This window comes from Ochotona curzoniae, unplaced genomic scaffold (assembly GCF_017591425.1).
Source record: "Ochotona curzoniae isolate NIBS_2020 unplaced genomic scaffold, NIBS_Ocur_1.0 scaffold_4701, whole genome shotgun sequence".
Classification (NCBI taxonomy): domain Eukaryota; kingdom Metazoa; phylum Chordata; class Mammalia; order Lagomorpha; family Ochotonidae; genus Ochotona; species Ochotona curzoniae.
Window position 1 is genome coordinate 32,229,021 of NW_024467122.1, and position 26,094 is coordinate 32,255,114.

Here is a 26,094-nt window from a genome sequence, read left to right on the forward strand (position 1 = left end):
ACAAGGAAGCAAAATTACTTAATTCATTATCAACCTACCCTGATTTAGATCTATGCATGTGAAAATCTCTGTTACTAATTTTAATTGCACTCTTCCCTCTCTACAGGATACTGTTAAATTGGTTTGGTGAAATAGTAGTGAATCACATCAAAGTGGTGGGCTACATTTTATAATATATCTAAATAACTATCCCATTTTCCCAGCATGTTGCCATGCATTTTAAGTATTAATATTATGACTCCAGTTTAGAAGAATGTAGCCTTTTTCTTTAAAATAAATTTTCTTGCTCTTTTAACACTGTTAAAATTGGGCTGGATTTTAAGTGGCTAACAAGTAATAAAAGAGCAATATCTGCTGCAGGGAACCACAAAAAACATGCTGGCGGGCACATAAAATATGTTCATGCAAGTCACTTGCAGATAGATCATTCTGATACAGTAATGGTTTTCCAAACTAAGTGGGCTCCCTTTTGTAGCTGTACTTTATTATCTGGAGTCTTATTTTCGCTCTTACCCCTGGATCTTTAGAGAGAGGCACTGTTCCCCCCCCCCCCGCCCACATACATTTGGAGATTCAGAAAAGCAAAAAGGGTCAGCAGACGAGAAGTGAACCCATGATTCAGATCTGAGAACTCACACCGGCGCTGCCACCGCTGAGCCTCACTTCCATCCCACACACTGTTGCAGCACCTCCAGCTAATGACAAGAGGTCTTGAACTTATTCTCACACAAAAATTCAGCCCTTGAGAAAAAAAAAAAAAGTTGCTGGATTCTTCTTTGCATTTTCTAATGGGGAGGCATCGGGATTCCACAGAACAGGCTTAGGTGTTTGAATCAGAAAACCCTAACTCTAGTTCCTGCTGAAACTCTATGAAGTCGTTTGTGCAAGGTGCATGCTTGTGTAATTTCATAAAGCTCCTTCTTGGAAGGGCTAAAGTAACACGTGAAGACAAAACCAAACAGGAGGCTAAGTTACAAAGTTACAGTCATCATGGACGGGGGAGGTGGGGGACACTGTCTGAATGCCGGCAGAGGCCCTGAAAATGGGTGGGGGTGGTCCCTGGCAAAGATCACCAGGTCTTGGAGAACAGCTACCTGGGTGTGTCAGGGCACAGAGGGATGTGTATTGGCACTCAGCTAATGGAGGGTCCTGTGAATGGGAAGGGGAGGCACAAGCTGCAAAAGCTATGTTCATGGATGTGTTTATCTAGAGATATTTGTAAAATAAAAAAGTGGGGGGATCTGAAAACGGAGCTCTAGCTGTTAGATATCCCGACAGCCAGCTGATTAAACAGAGTCACTGTTTCAGTCACAGTTTTACTTTACGTATTTATTCAGCCACCACTTACTGAACACTCTCTTTGCACCATTCTTTTATTTCAGGACTGAAAGTAATAAACACACACCCTTGCTTTCATAAGAGCTACAACCTAGCAGATACAGACAGGCTTAACCAAGAAATGTATGCAAAAACTGCTAATTAAAAAAAAAAGTTTATTCTACTTGCCAGCACTAGACAATAATTAACCACAGCTTTTTGTTCAGGGTGGCGTATTATTACTTCCCCTTTACAGATAAGAAAACAGAGCCAATGAAAATTTCCAAAAACTTTCTCAAGGTCATACAATTAATGAACACCAGAGTCATGGTTAAAAGTTAGGCTGTGGGCCCAGTGTGGTAGCCTAATGGTTAAATTCCTCAGCTTGCATGCGCCAGGATCCTATATGTGAACTGGTTCGTGCCCAGCAGTCCTGCTGCCCATCCAGCTCCCTGCTTGTGGCCTGGGGAAGCAGCAGAGGCCAGCCCAAAGCCTTGGGACCCTATACCTGGAAGAAGCTCCTGGCTCCTGGCTTTGGATCAGTTCAGCTCAAGCCGCTGTGGCTACCCAGAAAGTAAATCAGTGGATGGAAGATCTTTCTGTCTCTTTTCCTCTCTGCATATTTAACTTTCCAATAAAAATAAATTAATAAATCTTTTTAAAAAACCTTAGACTGATCCCATATGGGCACCAGTTCTAATCCTGGCAGCCCCGTTTCCCATCCAGCTCCCGGTTTGTGGTCTGGGAAAGCAGTCAAGGACTGTCCAATGCTTTGGGATCCTGCACCCACGTGGGAGACCTGGAGGAAGTTCCTGGCTCCTGGCTTCAGATCGGCACAGCACGGGCAATTGCAGTCACTTGGGGAGTGAATCATCAGATGGAAGATCTTCCTCTCTATCTCTCCTCTCTGTATATCTGACTTTGTAATAAAACAAATAAATCCTAAAAAAGATGAAAAAGTAAAAACAAAAATGAAAGTTTTAGCCACATCTAGTAATTAAGACAAAGGTTGTGAATATTCCACCACTATGAACAGATCCTTGTTTTCCTTCGGTATAAAATGTATAGCAAATCAATCAGGCTTTTCAAAAGAACTGTTGAACATTATATTTTAAAATTACGTGGCATTTGGGCTAGCAGTTAACCCACTGACTGGGATACCTGCATCCCCCAGGGAAGCACCTGGGTTCAGGTCTGCCCTCAGTCCCAAATACAGCTTCCTGCCACTGTGAACCCTCCAAGGCAATCAGCAAGGCCTTAAATAATTGGGTCCCTGCCACGCAGATGGGAAACCCGAAATGCATTCCTTGTTTCTGGCTTCTTTCTGGTTTACCCTCCTCAGACATTTTGGAGCATTTGGGGAGTAAACCAGTAGTCAGGAGCTTTGTCTGCCTTTTAATATCTTAAATAATAATAATACCATGATGTGTAGTACATAGGCTGATAATGAGCAAACCAGCCTGGAGAAACACTATTTCTGGCAGGCAAGAGAAACCAGATTGCAAGAGCTGCCCCAGGGGGCTGACCCCAAGCCTGGAACTGGATCAGCACGTGAAGGCATCACCTTCATCTTCATCAGCTTACTCACTGCTGCTGAAAATTTACAGTCACTTTATTTACCTAAGTTTTTGAAAAGAGAAAAAAAAAAAGAACAGCACAGTCATAACAATTTTTTTCAAACTCACCCTTTGAAAAAGTCATTAAGAACTATTCAAACCTCCATCTTTGATTCCAGAATAAATGGATAAGGAAAAGCGCTCATCTACTTTTATCAATACCTTGTCAAAAATTCACGTTTCCCAAAATGAATGTATTAGTTACAGTCCATGCCAGAACACAAGAAGGTGAGACAGGAAAGTGCTAATTTAATGATGCTAACACTGCTATGGGAGTGTGGTGCCAGATGGCCCAACAAGCAAACAGGGAGGAAGTTTTAAAATTAGGTAGTTTTAAATAAATATTTGCCTTCCAAAGCTCTATCTTCCTAGCACTGGTGGAAGGGTGGTCTTCTCCAAGGCCTGCTCTCTTCAGGCTGTTGAAAAGCTTCCTCATCCATCTCTTCTTGCCACAGGCTGCAGGAGTGTCTCCTTTTCAAATTGCTGGACGAGAGACTCCTATGGGTAGCATAACATCTATTCCATGGCAGCTTGCCTATGGGGAGTGGGATGCCGAAGCTGCTCCTGGGATTGGGTGGGGCCATCGCAAGATGGTGGCTGGCCCAGGACCAGGAGGTGGAGTTGGTCTCACCAGCAGGTAAACAGGAAGTCAGGGATAGGTTGATGCCCTCGCTGCGAATATGTCATTGCTACTGGCCTATCAGGTAGCGCCTAGTGGACACCCATGGGGAGAAGTGATTGTTGGAGAATGGTATAAAAGCAGCCGGGAAAAGCTAAGGAGAGGGATGACAAGGAGAAAGACAGGGAGAAGAATGACGGACGGAATGGGAAGAACAGGGAAGAGGAGCTAAGATCTTCGGGTGGAAAAGCGGCAGAGAGGGGTACAAAAGCGGTACGGAAGCAATGCAGACCTATTAGGAGAGGAACAGGAAGAAGGGTGGCAGAGAGAGGGCTGGAGAAGTGGGGAGGAAAGCTAAGACCAATGGGGAAAGGGGCAGCAGAGAGAAGGGTAGCAGCCACTTTCGGCAATAAGGGGTCCAGTTGCGGTTCCGGCTTTTCCCAGACCCTCAAGAGTGTGCCTCGTTATTTAGTGTCGCTGCTGGGCAGCAACACTTGCACATAAGAACCCATGAGCTTGGGAATGTGCTGCACAGGGGAAAGCCACCGTCTGATTCAAAAGCAATCAAAGAAGAAAATATTTTCAAATGGCGATCCTCCAAGAGTGGAGGTGACCAATCTAATCACACCATCAGTGTTATTTCTTTCTTCTCTGCTAAATCATTCTATAGATTTATAGAATGAAGCTTACTAAATTTCAAAGCATAGTTTGGACATTGGCCATACATTTTGAGTCTCTGTTCCCCATTTCTCCATTTCATGCTGTCGCTCTGTTTTTGCCACACACACATACACTACACACACTCTTGGCTCTGGAGTTATCGTGCTATGCAGTCAATGGCCACAGATTTCTTCTCTACTAGTTGGAATTCATTTTTTCCCTCTCTGACTAGAGTATTTTGCGTAAGGTGGTGCAGGGATGCCTCTCCACACTTTCCCTTTATAGGAATAATCTCTCATCTGCTAAGAGTGAAGCTACGATTACTCATAAATGAACCTGCCCCTAGAATTGCTTTCAGCCCACAGAGACATGTATTCTAGCAATGGCTGGGAGGTCAGCCTGGGAAAGTGAGGGTGACAGAGGGACACGTCACTGACTTCATTACCTGGAATGTAGAAAGGCTGGTGCTTTTCATGAACTTCATGGAGGTTTCCAGCTCTAGCACCCTTCCCCAGCCATGGGCTTAGTCAGTGAGGCTGTCCTTCCGTCAGCCCGTCCCTAGGGTCTCTTACCCCTTCACAGGTCTCCATCAAGGGCACCCCTTGCTGTCTCACTCTTATAGGAACCCCACCCCAGCCTCTGCTTCCAGACGACCAAATCTCAGACACCTCTCATAATAAGTGCCATGGCATAACTCACATCATTCTGTAAATTGCTGAAGAAATGAATATCTTGGTATTATTTTCCCCATGATTCCAATTAGGACATTAATGCTATATGATAAAGCCGTTAACAAATGAATAAAAGCTTTTGTGGATCAGAGGCAATTCCTTTATATGCCAGAGGTCACTGTGTAGTCATGTCTGTAGACTGGGCTTCTTCTATTAGTTTAGCCCCAATACCCTGAATAACATTCACAGTTCCTCATAACTTTCCTAAGTATTTGAGCTCATCAATAAAAAAAAGAATTCAATTATAAAGGTCCGTAATTATTAATCCCTCAAAGTCAAGTAAGCGGTTTAGACATTTTTATATCCAAATGCCTATGCTTAGTATCTGCTCAAAGGACATGGCAGCACACAGAGAGAACCAGAGGGGTTCAAGATCAATCACAAACTGAATTCAAAACCTATCACTAGATTTGGGTGTTTTAGTAGGAAATATCAACATCTTCCTCTGGCTTTCAGCTTTTCACTATGCAAGCCTCTGCAATCAAGGAAGAAAGCAGAAACGTCCTCTGCAGGTTCCTAAGCCCCCTGAAGGCACAGGCCACGTGACGTGTCTTCCACATCTTTGCTGTAGGTCCCCATAAGCAATAGGCACAATATGCTGAAACAAACCTGAGTACCAGCACAAGAGAGGCAGCATGGGAAAAACCACCACCACCAACAACAAAAAATAATCAAGAGAAACAAAGAAACCCAGCCAAGGAAGCATCAGAGAAGAGGACAATTTTATGCCCACGAAAATAGGAATGATGAGCAAAAAATGGATAATTTTATATGGTTCAAACTTACTGCATTGTTAGCCATGTCATGAATTATTGAAGGAAGAAGCTGAACACTCTGAGCTGACAAAGCTACTACGTGGGTCTGTGTCGGTTAAGAGGGAACAGACAGTTTTAAAGATTTGGGGTCACAAAGGCAGCACGCACTCTATCCCGGTACCATGTGCCTTTGTCCAGTAGACAAGAGAAGGGCTTTACTTACAAAGGTCCCTGGGAGATGAAATCATGTAACATTCACATCGTTTAGCCAAGTCCCCTACTCTAGGGTATTCTTAAACTTAGCAGCCAGAGAGAAAATTTCTAAAAATCAGGAAGAATATAATATTTCTGTTTTCAGTTTTAAGCCATCATTAAGTACACAGCAGGAGACAGACAGAAAGCAACGTGTTGGATGGTCAAGTGTCTAGAATAACTGATCATTCAAGAGTGCTTTGACCAAGACTCATTAAACACAAGTTTGTTCACTTCCTTCCACTATGAGTCATTAACAGCCATCTGTGAGTGTCCAACACCAGACTGTTTTGTGGGGGTGACAACAAATTACGCACTCATGGTGCAAGCTCATGAAATCTATAATACAGTCGAGGGTGCTTATAATCTAGTCAGTCGTGTAAAAATCAAGAGAGAATGTGATACATTGTTTCCATCTTAAACTCTTCGGAAATGTTATTTAGTAAGACAAACTCTGGAAGTGCATGTCAATAAATTCTATTTCATCCTCATGAAGAAGAGCATCGGTTTATGTGATACTGACCCACCGGGGAGAAGACAAGTTTCATTTCATGGCTGAAATTTCATAAGCATTCGAAGTGTCTACACAATCTTTTCAATTCATGCAAACACAACTCGTCCCTTTTCTTAATTCTCCTTTCTGCATTTATTGTGACATGACGGAAAAGACAACAGATGTCTGCAGGCTGTTCATAGTCAAGTTTCTTAGGTACAAACAATGCTACCTCGGCAGCATTAACTTTCGAAAATTTTCTCTGTATATATTTACTTAATATATTCTCATTTGTACATTTATGTAGTAAAACTGACACCATAAAATATATAGAAAGGACACTGAGCTGGAAGCAATATCTTCTTGTATTCTTAATACCCCAGGAATAGCCTGACCTTGTTATGCCCAGCTTCCCCAAAGTCTTAAAATTATACAATGTGAATTGTGGCATTTAATTTATTTTATTCTATATGCTTTAAAATGCAACCATTGATTTTTTAAAGCCTTTGGGCAACATACAACAGCAGATTTCATAAACCACAGGGTAAAAATGACAAAGCCATAATAACAAATGTCAAGCTGGCAATTACCCATCTCCAACTTTTTTTTTGTACCTCTCAAAAACAGATATTCCAAATGTGTTTCTTCTGGAGTGAAAATGAGCAAAATTTTTAAACGTATCAACTTCCCCCCTCTATTCAGACCTTTGATATTTATCTCTAAAGGTGATCAATAAAAGGTAACGACAACTTCCAGGATGAGAACGCAAACATCTACAGCAGCCAACGTACTGAGGATATTTCTACAAGCAAGATTCCACTAACTGTACCAGACAGAGATATTTCAGATTTTCCCAACAATCTTTCAAAAATATCTCAGATGAGAAAGTGACCGAGGTCTATCTTGACCATCCTTTATTTAAAGACACTGATCACATCAATACTCTGAGTGAGTCTCAGTTTTATTACTTTATCTGTAATTTGAGATGCTCAGGACAGATGCTTTTAAAGGCTTCTAAAGTATGAGATACAGTAAGCAGAATTAAAGTTTAAATTTTAGCTGTTTTATGCACTAATATCCTGGTCCACGTCTGCAACACCCTAGAGCAATGACATGGCAATCAAACCTAAGATGGGATTTTCACCTTTAAAGTGGTGGGAAGCCCTCAGGGGCAGGTTTGGTTGCAGAATTTATCACCTGGAGCCTGAATCCGTCTCACAACTTGAGTTATTCCTTTTTAAACCCTGCCCAAAAAAGGTACAATTTTAACTGACCAATATTTATTTCTCCCAGGTATTCAAAGGAAGTTATTCTGGGTTCCCAAATTAAAACATATCCTGCAGTGAAAACTACCAGATTGAAAAAAAAAGACCTGTGTAATTCATTATATACGTTGCTTTCAACAGACAGATTCCTTTAATTCCAGACTGAGTTAAAGGAGAGCTTTAAGAAAAGAACATGCAATGAACTCCCCTCACATTTATAACATTAATGGCAATTTCCCAATATTAACTTCTGAGACACATAATTTACTTTAAGTAACAGGTTAAGTAAATCTATAATGGATTTGTTTACATATTTTATGTAAAATATGCCTACAATATGTAAGTAGTACTTGCATATATTTATATGGTGTCATTATTTATATATATGAATGTATAGATATACACAATCTCTAAAACATAAATATCTTCTTCTTTTTTTTTACTTCTTTTTATTATTATCATTTTATGATACAGTTCCATAGATCCTGGGATTTCCCTTATCTCCTCCCCAATTCCCTCCCCCATCACTGAATTCCCCTACATCATTACTATAGTATAGTTTTTCATACACAGCCATATGTCCATCATTGTGGGCATGGACAATGGCAGAGTCTTTCATCCTACTGTCAAGATATAGTAAACAGTCTCATTGAGAGTCCATCTTTGTCTGGAAGTAGAGATGCATACTGCATTGTATCCTCACATCTGGATATGACAGTCTCCATTACAGTTACTATACATTCCCTTTAATGAAAAGCCACAAATCAAAGCATGTTTTTTAAAGATGTATTTATTTTTATTGCAATGTCAGATATTCAGAGAGGAGGAGAGACAGAGAGCAAGATCTTCCATTCGATTATCACTCCACAGTGACCCCGACAATCAGAACTGAGCCGATCCAAAGCAGGAGCCGGGAGCTTCTCCCAGGTTTCCCATGTGGATGCAGGGTTCCACGGCTTTGGGGCCATCCTCTACTGCTTTCGCAGGCCACAAGCAGGGAGCTGGATGGAAAATGGGGCTGCAGGGATTAGAACTGGCACCCACATGGGAATCCTGGCTCATGTAAGGCGAGGACTTTTGCAACTAGGCTCTCTCACTGAGCCCATAAACCATAAGTATCTTTAAAAAGTCATGAATAAAAAAAACCACTGAGTGCACGACAACACTAGTAATGACAGTCTATCAAAACGTGAATACAGATTACTATTCTTTAAATGTTGGCCAAGATATTCAAGTAAAAGATTTAACATCACAGCGTAACAGGTGCATACCTGGGCTCCAAGACCAGGCCTGTATCCTGACTTCCCAGTTTACCACAGGCGAGCTCCTACACTCCTACCTCACTTCACCCAGTTTTAGAAAACAAAACTTTTCCATGAAGACTGCTATGTGCATACAGCAGTACAGGCACATGAATCACTTAAAACAGAGCCAGCACGTTAAATGTTCACTTCTACTTTACTTGCTATTAAAATATGAAAAAAGATCCATGCATTGCTCATATCAAATATCAAAAAGACTAAATTCATTACTGTGTAACAGATGGTCACATCCAGTTAGAAAAATGCATCATAGCCAATGATTCTTGAGGAAAAAAAACAATTCTACATAGCAGTTAGTACTGAGACTAAACTGAAGAACAGCCAAATCTCATGTTTGTGTTTACTTTGCATGTCCTTGCAATAATGCAGAGATGTCAGAGACCCAGTGGTCTCTGTTGCATCGTTTCCTGTACAGATCCCAGTCACTGCACCAGGCTTGGGGCGGGAGTGGGGAGCTTCCCATCACAGCAGTTCCTTTGACTGACAGCACAGAGATGCTTTATTTCCAAGGGACCATTAGAAATTCAAAGAGTGCTTTCTTCAGGCAAATCTGGTGAAAAGGAGGACAGCCAGCTCTCACATGGCATTTACTCTGTGCCTGCCACGCCACCAAGCCCTCCAGCATGGAGACCAACTCTGGAAACAAGGATGGAATAATCAAAGTAGGATGGCCAGGCTATGGAGTAAAGCTGGAGGCACTGGGCTTGGGCCTCTCATTAAGGGAGACCAGAAAGCCCCCCATAAAGCATAAAGTAAGAGGGGAGGTTGGCTTCAGGGCTGATACAGAGAAGGAAAGGACTGGGTGTCCACTGAGTACCTTCTGTCTGCTATCATTCACGTGTAGACTGTGGCGAATGACAATTCAGCAGAGCAAGTTCCACAGGACCACTTCCATCCATCTGTCAAATGCCCTTAGTATCTATCCAGACACCAACTCTTCTGCTGGAAGAACTACCTCACCTAGTAAAATTGACTTAAATCCTATTATGCATGTTTACGGACTTAACAATCGACAAAGTGTCAAAAGGAGGCATCAAAGTTTACTTTCTTTAAAAACTGTCCGTTTCATAGGGTATTTTCAAATCAGTTCCTTTCTCAATTTTTTTTACAACACCATTTTCCATTATTCTCATAAAGAAATCCTTCATTTTGGATTCACTTAAATATTTCCTTTATAAATGAGAATTTGGGCCCGGCGCAATAGCACAGTGGTTAAAATCCTCGCCTTGTATGCACTGGGATCCCATACCGGCGCTGGTTCTAATCCTGGCAGCCCCGCTTCCCATCCAGCTCCCTGCTTATGACCTGGAAAAGCAGTCAAGGATGGCCCAAAGCCTTGGGACCTGCACCCACATGGGAGACCCCGAAGAGCTCCTGGCTCCTGGCTTCTGACTGGCTCAGCACCAGCCATTGCAGCCGCTTGGGGAGTGAACCATTGGATGAAGATCTTCCTGTCTCTCCTCCTCTGTATATATCTGCTTTCCAATAAAAATAAATCTTAAATATATATAAATAAATGAGAATTTGCAATTTCAAAAAAAAGTTAAGAAAATACCATGAATCATTGTATGACAATAAGAATGGACCCTGTTTTATTGATTCTAAGTGTGTTTCAAGTGACCATTTTAATTTTTCATCCTGATTTGACTGAATTCACTTAAATTGGGTGTCTCTCTAATTTCAATGAACCAAGGTGAAATTATAACCTTGCAGGTCCTGGCACATTGCTCAATCAATCAACTTCATCATGTTGTGCATGCAATCCATCTAGCTGTATACTGGATTTGAAGGAAGCCTCCAACGGTGCTGCAAGGAGTGCAAGTTTACTCCACACCGTGACTTCTTGCCCTCTGATTAGTTTGTCTTGGAACTGTAACCATGAAACACTGAACACAACATTAAGGGAAAAAAAAAAAGCTTCTCCTCCTGGATTCTTAGATTTGAATGATCACATTTAAGATGATGAAAGTAGAAGCAGAAATACCAAGAGGATTGGACAAACGCTGTTTTCCTAGAGGAAACGCTGTCTCCCACACATTAAAAACCGTTCTCCACACTTAACTCATTGGAATATATCAGGCTTAAAACAAAGGCGAGGACAGAGTCATTTTTACAGCTAACTCTTTTTTCTGTCGAGCTACCAGCATGCAGTTTATTTTAAAGTCTAGATGAGCCATGCCTTCTGCCTCATTACCTTTCACCAAATACTGCACATTGCCCAAACTCCTACCCTTGCTCGCGAGGCAAGTTCAGACTCCTCATGATTGTTGCTAAGCCTAAGAGCCACGAATTCCTATAATAAGATGGAGACTACCTCTATTTTCCCATATTGCTTTAGGATAAAATGATGTCTGAATTTCAAACTCCATTACGTTAGACTAGAAATAAAACTACCTAACTTCTTAACATGGAAAAAGTACATTGGAAGAAGATTACTTTGAAACATAAAAGTGTTATGCCAAAGTTTGTATTATGATGGTATAAAATGTTAACCTGCTAGTTACTTAACGGCGTGAGAATCTGCAAACCTAAAACTGTCAAAATATTTTCCATTAAATTTGATATAAATCAAAAGGCTTAGATCCACAACTAACACAGTGAGAGGAGGCACCCAAAGCTAAATGGTTTTCCCTGATGCAACTTTTTCTCTGAAAATCTAGTCTTAAAAAACAGGTACCACGCATAGACTTTCTCATGAGACTAGGTATGAGCCTGCTCAGGTGCAGCATGATGATATTTCAAAAATTTTAACACCACTGAAACTAAGAGATAGTTATCACGGTGCCAAAAAATGTTCAAAAAACATGCACAGCTTCCATAATAACATTTTCCATGAATTATCTGAGTACATCTCACTCTGTGTACATTCCTTATAACAATTTGACAATCTAAATAGCTTCTACAGAGTGCCCCAAAGTCCCATGAAACAAAAGTGACATATTTATACAAATAAGTAAAAGCTTAAAAACGGAAATTCCTTTTTAAAATGTTTAGATACAGAGATACAGAGAGCTCCCTTCTGCAGGTTCATCCCATGAATGCCTTCAGCAGGTAAGGTTGGGCCAGTGGGTAAGGCTGGGCCAGTGGGTAAGGCTGGGCCAGTGGGTAAGGCTGGGCCAGTGGGTAAGGCTGGGTCAGTGATAATCCTAGGAAATCAGTCCAGATCTCCCACGTGTGTGACAGGAATCCAGCAGTTGAGCTGTCATGGCTGCCTCCCACTGCTTTTGTCAACAAAGAGGGGAAGTCAGAATGGTGAGTCCTTTTTTGAAGCAAGTGGCACTTAAGACGGCCACTTAAGGAATGGTTAATGCAACGTTAAACAAAGGGAAGGTGGAATTGTATTTTAGATGAGAAGAGAAAAACAGCAAAAGTCATGGATAAGCCACATTCAGAAACCTTTGTACTGGTTTCTTCATGCCTAAAGGAGAAACAACATTACGTTGTAAAGACACAAGGATCTCGAACACTTAAAGAACTCTAAAGAGATACATTAACAGATTATCGTGGTAAGTATGAAATGAACTCATTCAACAGGCAAAATATAACCACTGTAGGTTTCTGAAAATAAAAATGAATGATCTAAAAATGAATGAATTCTGTAAAGATTATTAATTATTAGAACAGAAATTAAATATGGAGAGAGATTGAAGGACAGTTAGAGAGTGATTTCAAGGGGAGAAAATGAATGAAATCCTTGGTACAAGGAGGGAAAAGAGATGGGCCAACACAAAACTTTTTCCCATGAGAATCACGCATGAAATGTAATGTAGTGAGAATATCAACTGAGAGTCAAGATGGAACAATTGATTGGTGATAATTCACAAATTCCAAGTCCAGCTGGGGATGACAGAATGAAGCCGAAGAGACAAAATTCAGTAGGAACCAGCAGCCTAATCTGAGTCCTGCTGCTCAGTCTCCAAGCGTGTGGTTAGACTGATCATAAATTTACTGCAAGACTTGACCTCCAATGGTCATTTAGAATAACAGGGTCAAACATGAATTCTGACCAACGTGGGACAAAAAAGAGGAAAAAGAAACTGACCGCATAGACGTTTCTCTTGAAAGATTTGTTGAACTAATTTAAGTGTTTGCCGATCAAGCAGGACCAGATGTGCAAAAGTCTAACTGCCATCTCTCAAGGCAGGAACAAGGATCCTTTGGAGGTGGGAAGGGAGAGGAAGCAAGAGGGGGAGGAGGATGAAGAGGAGTAAGCATTAGTAAGGTTACTGCTTCAGAAAAAGCAGTGGCTGGGATAGAATAAAAAAAAGAAAAAAGGAGTATGGGATATGAAAAACAGACAGTAGCCTGTGGAAAGAATGTACATGCATGAGAGGTGGCCATGCTGTGAGGTGCCCAGGCCCAATGAAATGACTGCTGCACGCAAAATGATTTTGGCTTTTCATACCCGGTGACCCATCTTGCTTAGGAAGTCCACGAGCGTGCTGGCAGAGTCCCTTCTACTCTGTTTCTCCTTCTTGGGCTCCCATACTCCAGTGAGTCCATCGGATTTATCTCTTAGTTTCATGTCTAATAGTATTTAGTTTTCTATTTAAAGATCAACACATTGCTCAGGTTACACTAGTTTTTGTTCGGTTATCAAATTGGCATTCCTTGACATCTGTCACAGGAACCGTGAGTGTGCGAGGCCCATGGACGAGATATCCAACTTATGCCTTCCTTTCCATTTTATAGTTGGAATCTCCCCTTTAAGAGCAAAGCAAGCAAAATTAAAATCTTTTTCTATGAATTTACAGTATTTACAATTTATAGTATTTCTCCAGCAGATATATTTCACATGTACTGCATTGAGATACATTCCTTAATGTGGATAACCACAGCCCCTATGATTATTAAGTACGACCATAATTCATACTCACGATTTGCCTACTTCATGCATTCAGAAAATCACCAACAGGAATAAAGAGAAACATTCAAGGATTTTTAAGTAAAATCATCTAAGTAAGGATCACACTTCCATCCATGAACGAGCCACAAATTTGATGGTAATTAGAAAGCTACCTGAAGAAATGTAAAATGTGAAATGAGTGATCTATGGAACTTTTCACTAACTCCTCTGCAAAAGGAAGAAATACATTGGAGTAGAGGAAAAGGAAAGCAGAGCTGCTGTCTGAAAGAGACTGGACCAGGGGCCGTCAGACACAATTCTGAGCCATGAGGGGGAAGGCAGCAGTCAGCAAACAGACAGAAAGCCAGATCTCAGTGCGGGAGCAATCCTTTCTTCCATGGAAAGGAGCCAGAGATACTGATGAAAACAGTGGACTCAGTTGGAAGATTTATAAGGAGAGAGAAGATGTGAGGATGACCATGATGGATTCAGATACAGCAGGAGACAAGGTCAACCTGTCCATCTTTGACCAGATTAGTTCCTAGGAATATTCACAATATTACAGCAATTAACTGCATACCTTCTCATCAATGCATAGGGCACTTCTAATTACTCACTAAGAAATTTCAATGTGCCATAATTCCATCCAGCTAAGCTTTGCCCAGAATGTAAAGTTCAAAGAACTATTCAAGAAAGTTAAGCCTAAAACTGTGCATTATATCTATTTTAAATTGCTAACTTTCTTGAAGAATTTGCTATACTATTATTAAGTCTGGTAACTTAATCTTCTAACTTTCCAAAGAACCTTGACCACAAAAACAACAAAACACTGAGTTGATGGCTCTCAATACATTTTCTTTATTGTTTTTTTTTGTACTCTCTAGTAGGGTCAGTCTAAATAAACCCCATATTTCTGTGAAACTTATTAGCAATACATATAAAATGTGGCTAAAATATCTCAAGATATAAACTCCCCGCTAAACCCCCTAAAAATGAAATCAAATAAAGAATAATCCAAAATGATTATCTTATAATTACTGGCATAAAATCTACCCAGGAAACAGGCATTTCTCTATTGTAATCTAATGGAAAAGAAAAGAAAAAAAAAACATACTTTTATTCTTGGAATTATGCAAATGAGTGTCTTAACTACCCAAGTCACATTCAGTGGTAATAAATAAAAGCTATTTTGAAGAACCTCAGTATTTTGTATAACATTTAATATTTTCAAAATTGATTAGCTCCAATGGAAAATTTTCATTATTATTTAAAATTTACTTAAGACAGAAAGAGGATAACAAGTGTAATGCATTGCTCGTATGTTCTCCTCCCTGAGGGCCAAAGCTGGGAGCCAGGGATTCAGTCCATGTCTGCCACGTGGATGGTAGGAAACCCATTCCTTAAGCCATTGTCACTTTCTCCCAGCATCTGCATTGTAGGACGCTGGACTCGGAAATCACAGCTAAGTTTCAAAACCCTGCACTCCAGTCTGGAGCACGAGTGTCTTAACCACTTGGCTAAGTGCTTGTTCCATGGCATGTCTGAGAGAAAAGAAATCATCAGCACACAGGATTTAGCCAAAGAATACATCCAAGTCCTCGTAGCAAATGAACATATGTAAAAGAAGCTGCATATTTTAATTCTGCCCTGAAGCTCTAAAAGTTATCTCAGTGCTATTGCAGAGTAAAGCCAGAGGAGAGAAGGAACTAGATGACTGAACTGCAAGACAACTTGAGCAAGTGATGCTCAAAGCCTGCAGAAATCAGGAGCTAACACAGAGCAAGTTATCAGAACTGGATTAGTGAGCCTGTAGAAACGGTTCAGTGGCTGAATCCTTGCCTTGCATGCACCGGGATTCCATATGGACAGGGGTTCATTTCCCAGCTGCTCTACTTCCCATCCAGCTCTCTGCTCGTGACCTGGGAGAGCTTTCTCTCTGTGTCTTCCTTTCTTTGTAGATCTGCTTTTCCAATACAAATGAGTTAATCTTTAAAAAAAAAAAAAAAGAATAGAATTTGCTGGGATAGGAGTAGATTTGGGAAGACAAACTGATGATGCCTGGCACCAGCAATTTTGGGGGCCAGGGTAGAAAGACACAGATCATCTGTTAGGGGGAAGAAAAGTTGCAAAACACAGAATGCAGACAAGAGGGAGGGGATTCCTGATTGGGAGCATTATCCAGCAGCGTAAAAAAAATCCCATTCTTCAAAACAGGCAAACAGTCCATGTGACCTGAGACACAAACCAATGTGGGAGACTCAATCAGAGGAGGGATCCCTCTTGAACTCAAGTCTGCCTCTAATCCTCTGGGTTCCCCTGCCTTGTTGATAACAGCTTCCCTGTTTGTGCAAAGGGACCAGCTAACAGATAGTCCTCAAAACACACCAGCTGTGGCATTGCAAGAGCTTTGCTCTACTTGTCACTCATTCTTTCAAGGCATCTGACTTAGCAATGATGCTGACGTTAAAACGGTGCTAGAAAAATATAGCAAACTTACAGTGGAATAAACTATGAAGGAAACTCAAGATAAATTTTGTTCAGGAGCAGGCATGATACATTGGGTTAAGCCACCACTTGAGACTTCCAGATCTCACAGCAGATTATCTGGGATACAGTGTTGCCTTTACTTCTTTTCTAGTTTCCCACAAGTGTGCGGCCTGCTAGGCAGCAGGTGAAGACTAGAGTGATTCTCTTTCTCTTTTTTTTTTTTTAAAGATTTATTTATTTGTTTTTATTGGAAAGTCGGATATAAAGAGAGGAGGAGAGAGACAGAGAGAAGATCTTCCGTCCAATGATTCACTCCCCAAGTGGCCACAACGGCTGGTGCTGAGCCAATCCAAAGACAGGAGCCAGGAGCTCTTTCAGGTCGCCCATGCAGGTGCAGGGTCTCAAGGCTTTGGGCTGTCCTCTACTGCTTTCCCAGGCCACAAGCAGGGAGCTGGATGGGAAGCGGGGCTGTAGGGATTAGAACCGATGCCCATATGGGATCCCTGCGCATTCAAGGGGAGGACCTTAAGTCCTCGCCATTGCGCCTGGCCTGAGTGCTTCACTTTCACATACGTGGGAAACCTAGATGCAATTTTTGGAACCTGACTTCCACCGAACCCAGGCCTGACTTTTATGAACTATAGAAGGGATAAATCATTCTCTCATTTGCTCTTGCTTTCACTCTACTTTTTAAATAATTAATAATAGGTATATTTGAAGAAATTTGTCCAAGTCATGGTGGGGGAGATATTTAGAGCATAGTTTTTTCAAGTGTGTGTCCATGTGTGTGAGTACATGTGGATTTTATTACAATGGACAGCGTGAAACAAAAACAAAAGCAATCTCTTTGGACTCTTTTGAAATGATCTCCCTCTATTATATTCTAGTTCCTCGCAAATATAGAGGAAACTGAAATCCATAATACTTGGGAGTAGATGCTGAGATCCAATTAGTGAATTAGTAGTAATTTACCATTTCCTAGATTTCAATCAGGGCTTGTTCCTATTCATAAGTTACAAAACCCAAATCAATAAAAAATAATTGTAATTCAATCCAAATTAGTAAAATTATTTTACATTCCCCTAACCCTGAAAGAAAAAAAAAAAACTTCTTCTATGAATAAATGCATTGACTATTAGACCAATTCCGTGGGGGTGGGGGGGGGGGAACTGATAAAGTTTGGTTATTTGAAGATTAAAATCTATCAATGCATACTATGTGACTGACTGTTATAAGTATGGATTCTAAAACGTCCTCTTACATGAAACCAAAATTAAAGTGGGATGGCTTTAGGCAAGTCTTGAATTTATGGACAAATGTTAAGCAATGCTTACTAAATAAAGTTGCAAGTATACTCCAAAGAAATCTATTGCTTCTTGTTTTCAAAAAGAAATGTTTTGATGAATAACTTAAAATTCCAAAATTTATTTAGCTCTGTAATACAGACTGACCTAAACAAACAATTTGGGGTGATACTTTTCATCCTGAACAACAGCTGTCTTTGAAAGTGTCCTGTTTCCTTTGTAAATAATAATAACCCATTTTGCTGGCAAGCAAACCTTGTAAATGAGACATAAACCCCCCTCCTTCTTTGACCACCAACCATGGAAGTTCAATGAATTCCAACAAATTGCTGGAAACTAGGTAGAAGTATACACAGAAAGGATGAGAGAAAGACCCAGACTGGGAATCTGATCTTCCAAGATCAAGGCTAAATCATCTTCAGAAATTTGCATCTGAAGCTATTTATTGGTAACAGGGTGAGATCAGGCCAGATCAGCCCACCGCACACTGGATGAGAACACAGGCCAAGTGGAAGACAAACCCTACAATCATGCAAAAGAAACAAACTAATGGCTCACTTGGCAATGGCGTACTGAGGAAAGAAGAAAAACACCACACACACACACACACACACACACACACACACTTTGATTTCACATCTCTCCAGACCCAATAGTCCATTATTTACAGATACTTTAGTTGGGTTGAACTGCTTCGTATTATGATTATCATTATTAGCAGTAAAATGTAGCTTTTTTTTCCCACAGAGAAGAACTGCAAATTAAACGAGAATGAACAGTTTTATGGATGCTGATCTCTTTCCAAAGTCCCACTACGCTTAGAAACATCAGCTGTGAACAACACTGGCAGGACTATCTCCTGACCCCTAATTTATCTAAACATTCTGCTCATAATCTACCCAAATTATAGACATGTATTGAGAAATTTCAAAGCAGGGTTATTTTTCAAATTTTATATTAACTATAGTTTGCCAGAGTTAGTAGGGAATATATTTATTAGTGAGTAAGAACAAAACCAAAGCCATACTTTCTATTCATACAAGCATTTGGTCAAATTTTCCTGATCAACACATCCTTAATAGCTTTCCAGAAATAGTAAAAAAAAAAAAAAAAAGAAGAAGAAGGCACAGCACTGGATCATTCTGCAATTAGTTTCCTGTACAAATTCCTCCAAGGTTTCCACAAAGATTATAGCATCTCCTTATTCAGTTCATGAATACATATTTCCACAATGACTTGTATCCAGGGGCAAGAGTTTCCCTAATACTATTAACATTAAGGAACTATAATCAAATTGTGACTTATTTTATATTTGACAATTTCTCCAAAAATTTCACCAATGAAAAATGTGACTGATCATTTAGCTTACTAATTCATTACATCTCTCTAATTCATTACTTTTCTCCCCCATGGCTAAGTTAGCTGGCTTTATTATTTTTCAAGGCTACTAGATTATGTTACTTTATAAATGGTCTTTACACTAGTTGCCATAAAGCAATTCTTCTAGAAGAGGAAGGCATTATTTAATATATAATTAACTCAAACATCCCTGTGCCAGGCACTTCAGGTGGTTTTGAAATGGTGACAGTGAAATAATAACAGACTGAATGTAAATACCAAGGATGAATTCTGAATGGAAGTCTCAGGCATGAGGATAGCCTAAGACTCACCTGATTGGACTGCCACTAGGAAGGTGAATCATTCCAATTAATAGAGGGAGGGAGGGGGATTGGGAGAGAGAGGTGTGGCACTGTCACTGAACATGAAGATCCTGAAGACCAGATGGTAAGGTGTTTTGGAAGATGGAGTGGTAAGATAAGGAGTTATAAAAGTACACAAAGGTTAAGTACAAATTCCTTTTTGTTTGAAAGCCAAGAAAAAAGTGCCACTGAATATTATGATAGAACTAAGTAACATGACACTTTCTTTAGAGAAAGAGGATGAATGGAAGCAGCTACAGGGAAATTAGAATGGGAACAGGGAGTACCAAAGAAGAGCCTTCTGTCAGAGTCCAGGTACACTGCAGCATCATCCATAAATGAGAGATTCAGATAACGCAAAAAGGACCAGTCATGGGCAAAGGGAACATCTAACCACTTGCCATGAAAGGCAAGACTCAATGTCAGCTACTCAGTTTCCGCGTGGGTACTTGGGTGGGTGGCAATTTCTTTCACTGAAAAAAAAAAATTGAGAGGTAAAATCAGCTTTAGATATACTAAGTTCAGCGCTGAATGTCTTGAATCTAAGAGCTCTGTGGAAACTGAGGCAAATTCACAGTAGATAATTGAAGACATGGACACAGAACTCTGGAAGAAATCTAGAGTGGAAGGTGCAGAATTATCAGGTACAAGTGGTTGTTAGTAAAACCACAGAATGGGATCTGGGAATCTACGTGTACAAGAGTAACCAAAATCTTAGAACTGGTCAAACAGTGGGTGTGTGGAAGACACAAACTTCATAAAATACAACCATGAGAAACCTGCCGTGGAAGTATGGGCTAGGGTCAATGATGATATAAAGCCAAAGGAGAAAATATCAGAGATAAAGGAACACTTAATGCACTTTGGACCACTCAATGCATTAGGCATCTTCTCAGATACACACACATACACCTAAGAATACACAGTGTATATATACCACTCAAACTAAGAGAACACTCCTATCCCTGAGCGGACACTTCACTCATCTATTTAACTTAAATATCACATGAAGGCTCTGGAAAAAGTTCATGGAGGAGCCAGCATTGTGGCAGAATGATGAAATCACCACTTGCCACACAAGCCAGATTGCACATCAGATTGCCAGTTTGAGTCGAGGCTGATCCCTTTCTGATTCAGTCTCCTGATAAAGTCCCTAGGAGACAGAAGGTGGTCCAAGCAGCTGGGTCCCAACAATTCATGTGGGAGACCTGGATGGAGTTCCATGTTCCCTGTTTCAGCCTAGCTTAGCCTGTGCTGTTGTAGCCATCTGGAGAGGGAGCAAGAGAATGGAAGATCTTTCTGTCTCTCTTGCTTTTTTTAAAAAATAAATAAATCCTTTTTTTTTTAAAGATGATGCACAATGAGTATTATGAAATAGATAACTTGAGTTTAATAACATTTTGTGCACCAAAAGAAATTTATCTTTCAATTTCATTTCCCATGAACTTTCTAAAGTATGCTTCTACTGTGGAGTCAAATCCATAAACTGTAGGCTAACAAGAAACTAAGTCAAGTTTTTCAGGAATGTAGTCCTGTGAGATTACATCCATTTTCACCCATACCTTGAATGTCTACACACACGTCATGGGGAAAGCCAATTGCTCAAGCCAGCAGAAAAGTCACACTACCTTATCATGCACTTAAACACAACCTAACTAGGTACTAACGTACCAGATATATATATATATATATATACACACACACAAAATATATATATATACCCAAAAAACAGAGGCAGAAGTAGGGAATAAGCAGTAGGCTTACTTCATCAACTATGAATTTAAAGCAATGAATGGTCACAGAGTGAATTAATACGTATTTCCATCCCTAGGTCTGGGTCAGATACTTTCTAAAATTAAAAAAAAAAGCAGATTTTTTTTTTTGAAATTTAAATTCAAAATGCAAGTTAAAGCTATGTATTGGTATCAGACTACTCCATGGATATATTTCTCCACGTACCCAAAGAAAATATTATTAACATAATATTAAACTGGAACAACAGCATGCTGTTTTTGTAATTTAATAAATTTTGTTACTTGTTAGATTGTAGTAAAGATTTCTCTCATATTTGCTCCGAGAGAATTTCTTGGTTATATAACATGCCTGATTTAAAATTAAGCTATATTCATTTCTAGAGGAGGGAAACATGAAGTCTAAATAAATATGGAAACTAAAGATCATACGGAAGGACACAGGCCACAAATAAAACGTAGGGATGGATTGCAGATGAAAACTCTTTGTATTCACCGGGGCGTGGGTGGTACCAGTCACAGCACGCAGAAAGAAGCTACAACCACACTCAATGCAGACATCACCACACAACACAGTTTAGTCAGAAAACATCCTTTCAGACGTATCTGACTTCCATATACGGAGGCATATCCACTGCACCCTAAGCAGGACACAACTCTACAAATACGGAACATTCACTTTTTTTTTTTTTTTAACCCAGTTGACCCTCAACTTATTCACAGCCAAATTGAAAGGACACTCTGAGAAAAATGAAGTTCTGTATAGGAAAAGAGAAAAGAAAATGGCTAGAAAAAGAATCACACTGAATAGTATTGATAAGCAAGATTGATGGCTTCAGATCTCTCTTTGTGTTTACCGACAAAAGGCAGTGTGCAGCAGCAGGCTCGGCTTGTTCCGGTGAAAAATGAGCACAGTTAGTAGACCGTCTACCTCCCAAAAGTACTTTCGAGAACGCCAGTCATCCTTTTCCAGCTAACACCACACAGGTCCCAGAATCTGTACAACTTTTGAGGATGCAGTTCCAATTCATATCAATTTGGAGAAGTCAGAATATATATATTTGCCCATTTTATTGGCCTGTTTCAAGTATAAAAAGACTTCATAAGTAAAAGAAGACAGTTAGAGAAAACATTATTTGGGCTTTTATGGCAAGCAAGTAGTGTATGAATTCTTGGAGAAGTAAAATACATGAACTATAGTAGCTGCCCTCAGTCAACGCCCCTGTCTTTCAAACAGCAGAGACTGAAAAATGAGCATACCCGAAACAGGACTGGGGGAGAGTCCCATTCATAACAACAATCGAGCAAGAATAGTCATCAATTTTGAATGTAAAGATCATTCAAATAAACTTAACTGATGGATCATCCACGTAGGGTGCAAGTCAAAGTAAGCAGACAGTCCACTTTGGAAAGTGTCTGGTGAATTGATTTAACAAGTTTAATGTGAGCATCAGTGTGGGGCTATTACTGATCGTAAGCTTTACTGATGTTATTTGTTCGCTTGGAAAAATACCGCTCTTTGGAATGAGCACATTAAGGCTAAAATTGCAGAGAAAACCCTATTACAACTTTATTGCTGGCAAATTGGAACCAAACCTTGTCTGTATATCAATTACTTAGAGTTACCACAGAGATAAATCCTTGTTTTTTTTTCTTTTCTTTTCTTCTTGCCTTTTTTTTTTTTTCCTGTCTGTATAGGCTCAATCTAGAAGATAGTGATGAAAAACTCCTTATTATACCCTACCAACATCACTGGGTTTTCTTAGCAATTTCGAGAAATTGTCAATTAAGTTCTTTTTATTAGGTTCCAAAAGCTGTTAAGTCAAACACAAATCTATCATAAGGCTTGTAACGGCATGTTATTTAGGCACATTTCAATGCTTCATTCTTTCATTATCTACCTACCCCAATGCTCCTGCAAAGCTCAAGTAAACTGAAGGAACTTCTCATGCATGGGGGGCGTGGTCACAGAAATTTGGATTAAGCATCTTCTCGCTGGTTAACCTCCCCATTCTTAATATAAATGGGAGTGGAGCAATAAAATGATTACCCACAAGATAAACTGGCTTCCAGTTCATGATCATGGAGGTGATGAGTGTGACACAGCTGGTAAGCACTCAAAAGGCATGAAGTGTCAGGAAGAACTTTTGCACACTCACACAAGCATGTCCATTACTTGCTGGCTTCACCTGTGAACTACGATCCTGAACAGGCAGCATTCCAGTCTTCAGGATGGCAGCGGAGGGCAGTGTGGCACAGTGAAGCGACAGGGATGACAATGGCATGTAAGCGTTTGTCCTTGTTGCTCTCTGACCTGGGGGGGTGCGGGAAGGTCAAGGCTTGGAAAAGACAATCCTGAAGGTCCCCAGGAAGAAGAAAAGAGTTAGTGCCCTTGGAGGAGCCACAAAATACAGGTACACAGAGGTCAGCCCCAGAGGCACCTGCTGCTCTGACCTTCTGGACAGTCAAATGGGGCATAATAGGAAGGGAAGACAAAATGGCACAGAATTCTAATGAATAAATACGGCCTGGCGCTTATTCAGGAGCCTTGCACTGGAGGCATCCCATGACAGTCAATCTCAGATACCAATTTTTTTTTTTTTTTAAAAAGAGATTAAAATGGAGTCAAGCAAATGAACAGCTACTGAGGAATACTGGGCCTTCAGCTGGATCTGAAGTCATTTTGGAGTCATTTTGGCTGTTGACTCCACTTTCAAAAACAAAATGCCTGCCCTGTTTATTCAATAAAAATGAATCTAGTTCTAATCTTTTAAAAATGTAATCGTCTCTGGATAGAGTTCAGCTTTTATTTATCTCCTGGGACATGTCCCTTTTCAGTTTGAGCCTGACTCCTGACTTTTGAGGAATGAACACCAGTAGGGTAACTTTGCTTCCAACGGGTACCTACAAAAGTAGGCAACAGGGCCCGGCATGATAGAATAGCAGTTAAAGTCCTTACATGCTTGGGATCCCATATGGGCGCTGATTCTAATCCCTAGAGCCCTGCTTCCCATCCAGCTCCCTGCTTATGGCCTGGGAAAGCAGTCGAGGATGGCCCAAAGCCTTAAGACCCTGCACCCGCTTGGGAGACCTGAAAGAGCTCCAGGTTCCTGGCTTCGGATTGGTTCAGCTCCAGCCGTTGCAGTCACTTGGGGAGTGAATCATCGGACAGAAGAGCTTCCTCTCTGTCTCTCTTCCTCTCTGTATATCTGACTTTCCGATAAAAATAAATAAATCTTAAAAAAAAAAAAGTAGTCAACACCTTGTAAGCCTAATTCTCAATTGAAACCAGCACACAGGGCAGAAGGCAAGTGTATGTGGGCACACTGAAAAAAGTAATGCGTTTGCAGAATTCCAAAAGGCACCCACTGTGACTCTCACTGCTCTGGCTTTGTAAGAACTGTTGGTCTTGAGATCTGATTTTGTATTTAGGTTTCCATAGCATTTTGCTATACCCTGACTACTCGGTTACAGGCTAACGACATCTGGAGAGGAAGAAGGTCAAAGCTATCATTATGGTGGTGACAACCAATCACGGTGGGGGAAAAAATAAGTTTTATTTATTACTCTTAACACAAGAAACCTTTACTGTGGAATATAATTGCACTGTCACTACACACCAGAGATTTTTAATCCCCAATCATTTCAACATATTTTACAGTTCATTACCTTTCCAGCTAGATATAGCAGGAAGGACTCTCCTGAGCCTATACAAAAGCATTAAAAAAAAAAATCTACTATTTTTACACTCGTATTTCAACCACACGGAAATACCGCATAGGGATTTTGAAAGGGCTAAAGTCTTCTATATTTCAAATGAACACTGAAATGAAAATATACATCTGATAACCAATTTTCAATCCCTCTACTACAGGACTGTACCATCCAAGTATGAATCATGAAAAGAAACCGAGATGGAGTACGACACAAGTTAGAATTTTAAATTGTTTTATGATAACCAGCTTGGCAGCGCCCAGGCTGAAGAACACTGAATCCTGCAGCTTACACACAAAGTTATGTTGCCTTGAAGAAGAAATTATCAGTTACGATTCCCCTAAGTTCTAGTAAGCATCACTGTGCAAAGGTAAGTGGTTATATCACCGTGAATTCTGTTCGGTACAAACCTGCCACTTAGAGTCGTTTTTCACACATTGCGGCTCATGCATCTTGCCCTGCATGGATTGCATTGACTTCATCACAATCTTGCCATGGCAAAAGTTGTCTAGTTAGCTCAAGTTTAACCAGGGAACTAGAACGTGTATTTTTGACACTTCTGCATCCGAGGTACTTGTCTTTGAACCCAAGAGCAGACACTGGGGTGCATTTTCATTTTCCTGAATTCTCACCAAGTCATCTGTACTTTACTACAGAGGCTGCTTTCGATTAAACACAAAGTTTTCTGCCTAAATGCTTCTGACGATACAGGAGGGAAGCAACGCACCCACTCCCTCATGAACGAAGCATGTTTGAAGCTAAGCCGTTCCATTTCCAGCCTGAATATGTTTTTATCTGGGGATAGTAGCTAACATATGACAGAATCTATTTATTTGACTTGGCAAGAATTTTCCTAGAATGCCACATGGGTCTGCAGTGCAAGCCCACGTCAGAGCCTGATGTCATGCTGCTGTTACATGCTGAGATCACAAGGCTTTCCACTGTCAGCCTTTGTGTAAGCAAACTAAAGTCTGCTTTTTCAAAATAACTCACCTACAGGCTTCTCCTCAAAAGATTTTTCTGAGTATTCTTTAAATATTTATTTATTTGTATTTGAAAGGCAAAGTTACATAGATAGAGGGAGAGAGAGAGAGAGAAAGAGGGAAGCAGGGAGGGAAGGTGGGAGGGAGGGAAGGAGGGAGGGAGGGAGGGAAAAAGACTGAATGAGAGAGAGAGATTATTCATTTGTTTACTCCCAAAATGGCCACTATGGTCAGAACAAAGCCAGTCTGAAGCCAGGAGCCAGGAAGTTTTCAGGTATT

The 26,094-nt window shown here is 40.4% G+C and overlaps 1 protein-coding gene across 6 annotated transcripts in view; it reads right to left on the reverse strand.

Annotated features, from left to right (window-relative positions):
• The window catches only part of NPAS3 (neuronal PAS domain protein 3), an 827,147-nt gene that overhangs the window by 514,804 nt on the left and 286,249 nt on the right, over positions 1–26,094 (reverse strand). The window lies entirely within an intron of this gene.